The following is a 12,723-nucleotide window of genomic DNA, read 5'->3' on the forward strand; positions in this document are numbered from 1 at the left end:
TGTTTCCTTGAGCCCCCCGTGAACAGGCGGGTGGCAGTGGGTGCAATTGAGGGACTCTGGAGAGGCTACTCTTCGGTATGTCCCAAAGGCACTATCTGTTGGGCACCAGTAGCTGTTACACAAGCCGGCAGGAGTTCTTCTGTCCTTACTCTTCTCTGTGCCAAGGACCAGGAAAATGAAAACTGTGAGCACCAGCCAGATATTTAGCAGATTTTCCGACAGGCTATGAAAGGGATCCCTTGGTACGATTTTCCCACTGCTTTTTCCTCCTGTCCTTCAGCTTTCTCCCGGATTTCAAGCCTGGCCAAAACTAATGAAGTTCAGGATCTGATGTCTCATTGCAAAAATTCATTGAGAGACTTGTTTTTCTCTTTTTGACTTACCTCATCCAGTATAACAGACTCTAGTTGCAGCCACATCTCTACAAATGACTCAGTTTCATTCCTTTTATGGCTAAATAATATTGCATTGTATATGTATATCACATCTTCTTTTTCCATTCATCTGTTATTGGGGATTTAGGTTGTTTCCATGTTCTGGCTATTGTAAATCGTGCCACAATGAACATTGTGATGCATGTATCATTTTAAATTATTATTTTCTCAGGGTATATGCCTCGAATCATTCCTCAAGTCTAAACAACGCTGGCAGGAAATCTGGAGGAGGGGGAAAAGGAGCTCAGATAGGTTAAGCAACTCACTCTGGATAACACAGCTGGTAAATTGCAAAGGCAAATGTCAGAACCACTTCAATCTAACTTCAAAACCAGTGCTGTTTCCTCTGCACCTTCATTATTAGTTAGATCAATGCTGTTGAGACATATTGCCAAAGTGGCCTCCAAAAGGTTATATCAACTTATACCAATAATTGGTGGCTTTTTATGTTTATTGGTCATTTACATATCTGTCTTTAGTAAATTTTCATGTATATATTAACTATATCATTTCTTCTCTGGATTTCCTGCTAATTCCCTTTTTCCTGTTTTCTTACTATGTTATATGTAGTTATGATTCTTCTTGATTTACAGCCCCTCTATATTATGGCTAACGATTTATTTTCTTCGTTATAATTCTGAGTTCCTAGATTGCCATTCACCTCCTAACTTTGTTTATAGTACTGTTACATGAAAAACAATTATAATTTTTCACATTTTAATCATTTTCTTTATGGTTATAGGCTTACTGTTATTCTGAGAAATGATTTTACCACCCTGAGGTTATAAAAACATTTCTTTGAATTTTGTTCTTAGTAGTTTTATAACTTTCTTTTTTGTTGAAAAAAATATTCAGGACTTCTCTGGTGGTCTAGTGGTTAAGACATCACCTTCCAATAAAGGGGGATGGGTTTGATCCCTGATCAGAGTGCTAAGATCCCACGTACCTTGAGGCCAGAAAAACAAAACACAATATAGAAACAGTATGGTAACAAATGGTCCACATTAAAAAAAAAATGTTTTTTTTAATTTTCAGGTCTTTGATCTATCTGAAATTTACTTTAGTTTGTGATATAAAAGATAATTAGCATTATTTTGTCTTTAAACAGTTTCTTTAGCCAGTTGCCCCAAATCAGTTTTACTTTACATAATGATTTGGTATGCAGCCTTTAAGGAATAATAAATACACATGCACGCACAGACACACACACACATACATATATATTAAATTGACATATACATATATACAAGAATCTAATTCTACAGATGGCCTACAGACGCATGAAAAGTACTCAACATCGGTAATTGTTAGAGAACTGGAAGTCAAAACTACAATGAGATATCATCTCACACCAGTCAGGACAGCCATCATCAAAAAGTTTACAAATAATAAACGCTGAAGAGGGTATGGAGAAAAAGGAAACCTCCTACACTGTTGGCGGAAGTATAAATTGGTTCAGCCACTATAGAGAGAAGTATGGAAGTTCCTCAAAAGACTATGAATGAGTACCTTACCACCCAGCAATCCCACTCCTAGGCACACATCCAGACAAAACTCTAATTTGAAAAGATACATACTGCCAAAGTGGCCTCCAAAAGGTTATATAAACTTATACTAATAATTGGTGGATTTTTATGTTTATTGGTCATTTATATACAGCACTATTCACAATAGCCAAGACATGGAAGCAAAGTAAATGTCAACTGACAGCTGAATGGATAAAGAAAACATGACATATATATATATATACATATATAATGGAATATTAGTCTCAGGAAAGGATAATGACAAGTGCAGCAACATGGCTAGACCTAGAGATTACCATACTAAATGCAGTAAGTCAAAGAGAGAAAGATAAATATCATATGATATCACCTATATGTAGAATCTATAAGTATGATACAAATGAACTTATTTACCAAACAGATTCACAGACATAGAAACAAACATGGTTACCAACTGGGACAGGAGTCGGGAGGGAGGGGATAGAAAAGAATCTGAAAAAGAATACATATATATGTGGTTATACATGTGTGTATATATATATAGATAGATAAATACGTATATCTGAATCACTTTACTGTACACCTGAAACTAATACAACATTGTAAATCTACTATACTTCAATTTTTAAAAAATCTGTCTTCTAGTCTGCTCCATTAATTTTTTTGCCTATTCCTAAACCAGTACTGTCCTGTTAATTTTGATAGAACATATCTTCTTGCAATATGTTTTGAGTAAACAAAAAAATCTCACAATAAATAAATAAAATTTGCACCCAAAGTTGCTAAATGACATGTTCAAATTCTTGTGTAATTTATAGATAGAATGCAGAGAGTAATCTCAGTATCTTGAGTTTGGTCATCTTTCATTTTATTTAATATATTTTTATTGAGCACCTATTATTTTGCCAGAGACTCAAGCAGTGAAGGAAACAATATACATCTCTGCTAAATTTCTCAATTTTTGAGAAATAAATTTTAGTTATTTCTTTAGCATAAATGAAAGAGTTGGAATCTTGCACTTTATATTTCAAAGCCTCTTTCCCTTGCATATAAATATTTTAAACTCTACAGTTTCATTTCTCTCTTTTTTTTTTAAAATGCAAAGTAGTTTCTCTTCTATACCCAAGTTTGGTTTCTAAAACCCTCTTTGTAGAGAATACATTGTTGAGGAGCTTAAGACTTTGTGAGGAAAATTAGGGAAATTAAGGTCAGAGTTAAACTAGAAAAAAATACATATTTTCCTTAAACGCTAATTAAAATAACAGCTAGCACGTATTTTACATCTGAAATTAGTAATTAATTTTCCTTCACTATGTTTTGCTCGGGGGAAATTTTTCAGAACTTTTCTTTTATGAAGTTTCCAAAGTTTCAGAAGATGCATGATTATATTATTTTAGAGCATGTAAAATTCATGATGAATCTTTCTTTCTTCCCTATAAGTTCTAATCATTACATATAAAATTTTATGATTTGGAGTAACTGAATCCCACTTTCTAGTCGCAACGTGACCCCAAAGAAAGAGAATGACTTGGCTAGAGTTAGATTTAATTATATGTTTGGGTTCTGAAGTTGTACAAATCTGAAGACAGAAGCAACTTTGCCACAGAATCACTGTGTGACCTTGAGTAGGAGAGATCACTTCTCTAAACTAGAATCTCTACCTATAGAGAGAATAATAATAGTGCCTCATCAGTTCAGTTCAGTTCAGTTCAGTCGCTCAGTCGTGTCCGACTCTCCGCGACCCCATGAATCACAGCACGCCAGGCCTCCCTGTCCATCACCAACTCCCGGAGTACACTCAAACTCATGTCCACAGAGTCGGTGATGCCATCCAGCCATCTCATTCTCCGTCGTCCCCTTCTCCTCCCGCCCCCAACCTTTCCCAGCATCAGAGTCTTTTCCAGTGAGTCAACTCGTCTCATGAGTGCCTCATAGATTGTAAGAAAATAATAGTGCCTCATAGATTGTTGAAAACATTAAACAAGCAAGAACATGTAAAGTTAACCCCTTAGTGCTTGTCACATAAGTGTTAAATAAATATTAGCCAGTGCTATTATTCGTGAGATGTTGTCAATATCCTTTCATTACAAAGAACAATGGTTCATTTGAGGGCTGGAAGTAGAGGTACTGTGAGGATATCCATGGAAGTAAAGACTTTAAAGAATCTTCTTGAAAATTTGGGAAAAGTGATGGAGTCAGTGCTCGTGAACACTGGCAGTCATTCAGGAACTGGAGGCATCCAGTGAAGAGTTGCTGCTCTGAGTCATCTTGTTGTCATGGCAAGTTCAGAGCCCATACTGCCATGACTCAGAATCCCTCCATCTGCCCTGCCACCATTCCTATATCTGCCCACTGATTTCTCAACTCCCCTATGAATACCTTGTGATTTTACCTTCTCTTTTCTGATAACTTAAGCTTCAGCTTATTCATAATTTTTCAGTTCCTTGTCAAATTTCTAAAAGATAGTGTCTGCTTAACCCAGAAAAATCCCAACTTGGACAAAAGTTCTATGCCAAACCTCCTCATAGACCATAAATCCATAAAATTCTTTTGAGGTTACATGCTCCTTCCCAGCTCCAGTCAGCTGAGGTAGGAGAACTGGGAGCTAAAGGATTAGCTAACAGTCATGGTGGAACATGGCAGGTTTTCCCAAACGGGGCCAAGCGATGACTGGCCTGCCCATAAGGTCTATTGTGGGTAAATTATATCTAATCTGTTCAACATAGCAAAAAAAGAAATGTATCACTTTCTTCCCTCTATTCATAGCTATTTTATTATTTTGGTTGGTTTCAAACTTGACACAAAATGGGGAAATTATTGATTCAGTGGCTCCAGGAAACATGAAAAGTAGATGACCAAACCCAGTCTTTCTTCACATATTACTTTACTTCTTGTTTTAAAATTATACCCTAAATCTTTCCTCTCTCATACCCATAAACTGTGCCTGTAACCTTGAGTGATCTACTGCTATCTCAGTGACCTGTTTCCGGTTTACATAACACTTGGCCCACATATATGGTTTATTTTTAGCTTGTCTAGGCTTCTTTTGAACTCCTTTTACTTCCTTAAATTCTTAATGTTTTACTTCCTTTAATCTCAGAACTCACATTTCTTTCTTTTCCTGTATTCTTCCATCTTGAATAGTTTACATACCTGCATGATGCTTCTCATCTCCTTTGTGCTTTACCTCCATGTCTTCCTTGGAAGCCTTTCCTCACCTCTTTGTCATTGAGCTTAGGAAGTTTTCTCCTCCACTGACTGAAAACACAGGCATCTCTCTTAGAGTGAGAAATCTTGGTACTCTTTCCTCAATGAAGGTTTGTTTTGTCAGTTGCCCACTTTTTCTCACTCATTTAGTGTTATCTTCACCATTTTCTGAAATTGAATTTGATGAAAGTGAAAGTCATCTTCTTGTTTTTATTTTTATTGACCCCTTTATCTCATTCTTCTCTTACAGAATCATTAATTTTCCTGCATTCAAAGGGCAAATAATACCAGATAGTGCCTGTGTTAATTTGCTGGGGCTGCTATAACAAAATACCATGACTGGGTGGTTTAAACAACAGAAATTAATTTTCCCACAGTTCTGGAGGTTGGAAATTCTAAATCAGGGTATTAGCAGGACTGGTTTCTTCTGAGGCCTGTCTTGGGTTTGGTGGTGATCTTCTCCCTGCTTGCTCACATGGTCTTCCCTCTCTGTAACTGTGTTCTAATTTGTTCATATGGGAACACCAGTACTATTTAGTTAGGGCTCTTAATACTGGGAGAGGGACAGGAATTTGTGATTCCCAGGCACTTTCAGGTTTGTAATTCACTAGCCCTGATGACCTTGCACAACTTGAACTTTTAGGGTGGTGATGGTGGTTGAGTCACTAAGTCATGTCCAACTTTTATAACCCCATGGACTGTAGGCTGCCAGGTTCCTCTGTCCATGGGATTTCCCAGGCAAGAACACTGGAGTGGATCGTCATTTCCTTCTCCAGGGGATCTTCCCAAACCAGGGATCAAATCTGAGTCTCCTGCATCGGCAAGCAAATTCTTTACCACTGAGCCACCAAGGAAGCCCAAGACTATTGTCTTAAAATAAACAGTTTGAAAACAGTTGAGCGGTAGTGGAAGAAAGAAAGTCAGCCTTTGAAGAGGTACAGTCCAGGCTTTTAACCACAGCATTACCACTTATCTCATAGCAGCCTTGGGTAAGTTGCTTAATCTCTCAGTCTTGCTTTCCTTATCAGTATATAGTAGAAGGACACCAAGTTAGGAGCTTCTTCGAGGTCATTATTGTATTCCTAGTCCTTGGCATTTAGTTGCTCACAAAACATTTGCTAAATGATCTAATAATTGATTTGGTAACTATCTAGCATGAAAGAAAGAAAGTGAAAGTCACTCAGTCGTGCCCTACTCTGCCACCCCATGGACCATATAGTCCATGGAATTCTAGCATAGCACCTACTTAATAAGAGGAAGTTAGTGTTACTATTACTGCAATATTCTTCTCCTTTTTTGTCATTATTCTCAAATACCACATGTACTTGCACTTCAAATTTCAGAAGATCGTTTGAGGAGGTGTTGGGATTCAGGCAGGGTATAACTGAGAGATAGTCAAAGGGGAGTTTATTTTGACCTGTAACTTTTATAATTTTGTGTATTATTTGTTCTATTAGAAAACTTTTAAAAGTAAACTCAAAATCTCTTTTTACATCACCCCATGAATGGTCTACCAACCAGCTTAGAAGTTTTTCTTTAATTTTTCATTTATAATTCTGCACTCGCACAGAAACACACACACAGCAGACACTCAACTTTCCATCTAAAGGAAAGTTGCATACTTTCCTTTCCATTAAGCAAGCTGCCTTGAACTGTGTAACACTTTCCTGCTGGAGAAATATGTAGATCTCTTCTTAGTCTGCCTCACCCTCAGTCATCTAAACCCCTTATCTTATCATGTTCAGAACAATTCCGATTAATTTACTTAAAGCTTTTATCTTATCTCATGAAGGACTCTGGTTACCACATCTCTCTTTCTCTGCAGTGAACAAACCGAGTGTGGTGTTACATGCAGCCTGGGCAGAGAGTGGCCTCTTAACCCTCTGCTCCCAAGTGACAGTCCAACATTCTCTGCCTGGCTGGAAAGACCTTCCAGCTTGGGCCTCTCTTGACCAAGTGTTCTTTTCCAATTGCGTGTAGACACCTCAGCATCTCTAGCAGATGGTAAACTCCTTGGGTGTGGAGCCTAAGCCTTCAAACTGTTTAAGATTTCTTCAGCTCAATAGGGCCTTTGTCATGAAGGAAATGTTCCAGTTGAATGAAACTGGAGTTTTGATCTTACATTAAAAAAAAAAAATGATTCAGTCACTACTTATCTACAATAAATAGAAGTTGTGGCTGAAAAGCAGCTTCCCACTATTGTAACAAGTAATTTACAATTGTCTACTGTTTTTCAAGGTTTCAGCTTCCCTTGGTCATGTACTTATTCTGAGCTCTAAACTGAATGTCCTTTTTTCCTCCCCATTTATTAATTTGGCTAAACACATATTTAACTTCTGCTTCTGCAGAATATGCTGATTTTAGAGTTTATTTTCAGTGACAGCCATCTCATTGTATGAGAATATTTTATTGGGGAAATTTCAACTTCTCATCCAGTGGGTTTTGTTTGTTTTCGGTATTTCTTAGTAAAGAACACTGGCTTTGGGACACCCTAGGCTTAAATCCTGAATCTGCCATTTAATAGTTATGTGGCTCTAGACTACTTATTTCATTTTTCTAAGCCTTATTTTTTTAATTTGTAATATTAAAAGATGGCCATAGAATTAAATGAGAAAATTATGTTGAGGACTTAGTTCAGTGGCCAGTCCACAGAGAATACTTAGTAAATAGTATCTGTTATTATGATCAAGGTGGATATTGTGAACCTAATTCATTCATTTATCCATCCATTTATCTGATTGTTACAGCAACGGCACTTCTCTGGGCACTGCGGGAAAACAAAACTAAGACATTCTTCCTTCTGGCTTTTCTTAAATGTGTGTGTGTGCATGTGTGTGTATGCACTCGTCATTTACTATCTCTATATAGTTAACTATGTAAACTGTGGTGATATAAGTTTTAAGAACTGGCAGTATCCACTTTTTTTAATGTTCATCACTTAACCAACAAGCCTTTATTAAATATCCTCAATACTTGATGCTCTGAGGACTCAGGAGTACTACACACTCAGTAGTTCTTACAAGAAATTTCTATGGGACTGTGGATACATATATAACAGCAAAGGACTGTATGTAATTAGGAAATTGTGGGCTACAGAGAAGTGGCTCTCAGTCTGCTCTCAGCTGGGACAAATTCCAGGCACCATGATTCATAGGGACACGATCTCTTATTAATCATGGTTGTGCCAACACCTGCTCTTCCCCCTGTTACTCAGCAGATGGAAAGAGTAAGTGTCATGTGAATAAAGGGATAGCTCTACACACAGTCTCTTTTGTTTTAAGTTGATTATTAGCAAATTTCAACCCTTTCACTGCTATCAGATAAAAATGTTTTGCCTGAAACTGAGAAAAAGATTCAGAAAAGGGTCTTAAAATAAAATGCCTGCAGGGAGTGAGTTGAGCTGAATCTGAGAACCTATAGGAATCTGACAGAGAAAACCTCAGTGAGTCAGGATCCACTTGCATTTTTAAATGGGGCTGCACCCATGTGGCCCTCAGTCATCAAAGGACCAGCACTGCCAACAACTCTGGTTTCTCAAACAACCCACACGCCTGAGATTTTCTGTGAAATTTCTGGATTTTAATGTTGACTTGTACACTTTTAAACAGAATGGGACACATCAAACATATCCGATTTATCTAAGACCTAAAGGTCATTGGTTTGTGATCCAACTTACAGACCAAACTTTTAAATTTCATATCCTAGTCAGTAAAAACCTGTTGAACATGTAATTCAAAATATAATTTATAAATTTTATACATGAACTCAAAGTAGATGAACTGAATGTTAATAATACCTTCTTTCTTTTAGGAAAAAAATAAATCTAAATAGATGTTCTCACATTTCCCTTCTTCACTCTAGAATATCACCGTGGTGATGCTGTCTGAACTCTGGGTGCTTTATCGCACCACTTTGGGGTACAGTCTGGACTCTGGGTGCTGGAGGAATTAAAGATCCTGGGATCTAGGCAAGTAGAAAATAATTCTCTCTTGCTCTCCCACCCCTGACACCCAAGTTCCCAGTTGCCTTATGCAAAGCATTCATGATAAATATTTGGCCAGTGGAGGTGTGTGTGTGGGGTTCTCCTGTATTTTTCACTGTAAGTTAATTTATTCAAAGGAACTTTATTAATAGCTACTATGCCCCAGGGGCTTCCCAGTGGGCTCAGTGGTAAAGAATCCTCCTGCCAGTGCAGGAGGCACAGGTTCGGTCCCTGGATTGGGAAGATCCCCTGGAGAAGGAAATGGCAACCCACTCCAGATTCTGGCCTAGAGAATCCCATGGCCAGAAGAGCCTGGTGGTCCCTAGCCCCTGAGGTCTCGAACAGTCAGACACAGCTGAGTGACTTGGCACACACACTCTGCCCCAGGCCCTGTTTTAGGTGCTTGGGTCTTCCCTAATGGTACTCCACATGCTGTTGGGAGAGACAGCTAGTAAACAACTAAAACATTCAATATGTAACTAAATGTCAAATGGTGATCAGTGGGATGAAGAAAAATAAATCAGGGTAAGGTGACAGACATTATAGGTAGAAAGGGAGTGGGGAAGGAGGAGACAGACAAGGATGAGGAAAGGTCCCTGTGAGGAGCTGACATCTGAGCAGAGATCTGGGTGACAGGCCAGTCTAGTCTCTGGGAAAAGCTCTCTAGGCAAAGGGACCATGTGTTGAAGTAAGAATGAGCTAGAATAAGATGAGGTCAGAACCAGATCATAGGGGATTGTGAAGACCTGGAGTGGAATATGGTTTTACTCAACTTGATTGAAAAAAAAAAAAACACTTTAAAGGTTTTGAACAGGGAGAGGGTAGGGGGTGGGGGGATGATGTCATTTAATATTCCTTTTAACTGGATGCCTTGGGCTGCTGTGTGGGGATTAGATTGAAGGATGGAGGCAGTGAGGCCAGTGAAGTAATGAGAAGGTTGTTAGCCTCGTCTAGGCAAGAGGTGATGGCTCTCGGGAGGATGAGAATGATGGAAGGTGAGGGATGGTTGGGATTGGAATTTATTTTGAGGGTAGACTCAACCGAGCTTCCTGATGAATTATTCTGAGCAATGAGTGTGTGTATGCATGCTTAGTAGTGTCTGACTCTTTGCAACCCCATGGATTATAGCCCACCAGGCTTCACTGTCCATAGAATTTTCTAGTCAAGAATACTGGAGTAGGTTGCCATTTCCTCCTGCAGGGGATATTCCTTATCCAGGGATAGAACTCCTGTCTTCTGTGTCTTCCACATGGATAGGCAGACTTTTACCACTAAACCACCCGGGAAGTCCATTCTGTGCAATACAAGTATATATTTATAGTTTCCACTCCCTCTTTTTTTTTTTTTTTTATGTTGACCATTTTTAAAGTCTTCATTGAATTTGTTACAATATTGTTTCTGTTTTATGTTTTTTGGTTTTCTGGCCAAGAGTTATGTGGAATCTTAGTTCCCTAACCAAAGATTAAACCCTTGTCCCTTGCATTGGAAGGTGAAGTCTTAAACACTGGATCACCAGGGAAATCCCTACTCCATTTTAAAAATATTTACATATGTTTAAAAAATAATTTTATTTACTTATTTTTTACATTTTTTTTTTTAAACCGTGCTGGCTCTTTTTTGCTTTGCAGACTTTTTTCTAGTTGTGGCAAGCAGGGGCTACTCTCTAGTTACTGTGCATAGGCTTCTTATTGCTGCGGTTTCTCTTGTTGCTGAGCATGCTCTAGGGCACACAGCTTCAGTAGTTGGGGCACGTGAGCTCAGTGGGTGTAATACCCGGGCCTTTGAGTACAGGCTCAATAGTTGTGGTGCATGGGTTTGGTTATTCCAAGGCGTGTGGGATCTTCCCAAACCGGGGATCGAACCCACGTCTTCTGCACTGGCAGGTGGATTCTTTACCGCTGAGCCACCGGGGACATTTCCGCCTCTGTTTTTAAAATGCAAACAATAGCTTAGTATACAAACTACTCCACATTTTAATTTTTGTCACTTGATATTAGAGATTATTACATATCAGTCTGGATTAAAGATACTTATCACTTTCTTCTCTTTTTTCTTTCAGTTTTTATTTGTACTAAAGTGAACATACACATAATCTTAAAGACAAATATTTCTTTGTGACTTTTTGTGGAACACAGCAGGTCCCCTCACATATCATTTCCTCCTTCCCAGAGGCACCAGTTTCACCTGATTATTTTGGTATTTGCCTCCATTTTTCTAGATAACATTTTTGCATTGCTCTTTCTTGACTTCCCAGTTTTAGATATGATCTCTTGATTTTCCATTCAAGAAGAGGAATGGAAGAGAAAGACTCAGCACTCTTTTATCCTTCCTGCCCTACTACTTGTACCCACTTTTTGTACTCATTTTTCTCACAATTTGGTCAATGTTTTTTTTTTTTTACTTTTTGGCTTCATGGTGTGGCATGTAGGAATATTAGTTTCCCAACCAGTTATCGAACCCATGCCCTTTGCATTAGGAGTACCGAGTCTTAACCACTGGACCACCAGGGAGGTCTGGTCAAATTATAATTTTCATCTGTTCAATATTTAGTATTAACTGGCTGATTTATGACCAATTAAACACTAATTAACACTAAATCTGTTGTAAATTGTGGTTAGTTTTATTTGCTAACAACATTCTGTTATCCTCAGAGTTAATAATGGCCTGTATTTTTTTCCCTGCTTAATTATCTTTTTATTTGTCATGAATTCAACACCAAAATCTTTAACAGCTGTCTAAATCTTCCCTCAATGTGTTCAGACACATCAGTTACATTTTACTAGTTTCATCTTCTTAGAGAATTTTCTCCTGGAAACTTCTGCTAAACTCTGTAGTAGATTGCTAAAAGAAATGTCCGACAATTCCCTTTCTAATAGCCATGCTCCTTGCTTTGCAACTTTAAGTACACTTTCTACTTTGATTCTTAACTTGACCATGTGATTCTCCTTGGCCAGTGAAATGTTAGTAAACATGACATAGTAGTTGGAAAAGATCTTGTACTTTGGGCTGTTGGAATCCTGCTGCCATGTTAAAAGTAAGGCTTACCTTCTGGATGAGGAAAGAATTATAGTTTAGCCACTCTAATGGCTCTAGCCACTAGCACCACCTGTCAGACGTGTGAGTGTGGCCATCCAGAACCAATCACCCCCAGCTAACCTGCCAACTGGCCACAGATACATGAATGATCCTAGCTAGGATCAGCCAGAAGAAATGCCCAGAAAAGCATGAACTAAAGAGTATGTTTTAAACCACTTCATTTTAGGTTTTTTTGTTACACAGCATTAGGTAGCTGATACAAGCTACAATATGGATTGGTTTGCTCTGGGGGTATAACTACCACCTTGGGATTCTCCTGATCACTGTTCTGGAAATGTCCTTTGCTTTTTCCTGTACAGAGTCTCGTTTCCAGTAATCTACATCTTCCTTTTGGTTGGTTCATCCAGTGACTTCCCAAGAAAGGGTATATGATAAGTAAATTGTTTAAGATCTTGCATGTTTAAAAGTGTCTTTTTAAAGAAATTCTCACATTTAAATGATAATTTGGGTGGGTATAGAACTCTGCATGCATGCTCAGTTGTGTCTAACTCTTTATGAC

General features: G+C 38.2%; 1 long non-coding RNA gene across 3 annotated transcripts in view; it reads left to right on the forward strand.

Annotated features, from left to right (window-relative positions):
• Nucleotides 1–12,723, forward strand: part of LOC129537515 (uncharacterized) — a 122,831-nt gene that overhangs the window by 44,431 nt on the left and 65,677 nt on the right. The window lies entirely within an intron of this gene.

Source organism: Moschus berezovskii, chromosome 2 (genome assembly GCF_049115385.1).
Source record: "Moschus berezovskii isolate FMDL1 chromosome 2, NW_MosBer_1.0, whole genome shotgun sequence".
Taxonomy (NCBI): Eukaryota; Metazoa; Chordata; class Mammalia; order Artiodactyla; family Moschidae; genus Moschus; species Moschus berezovskii.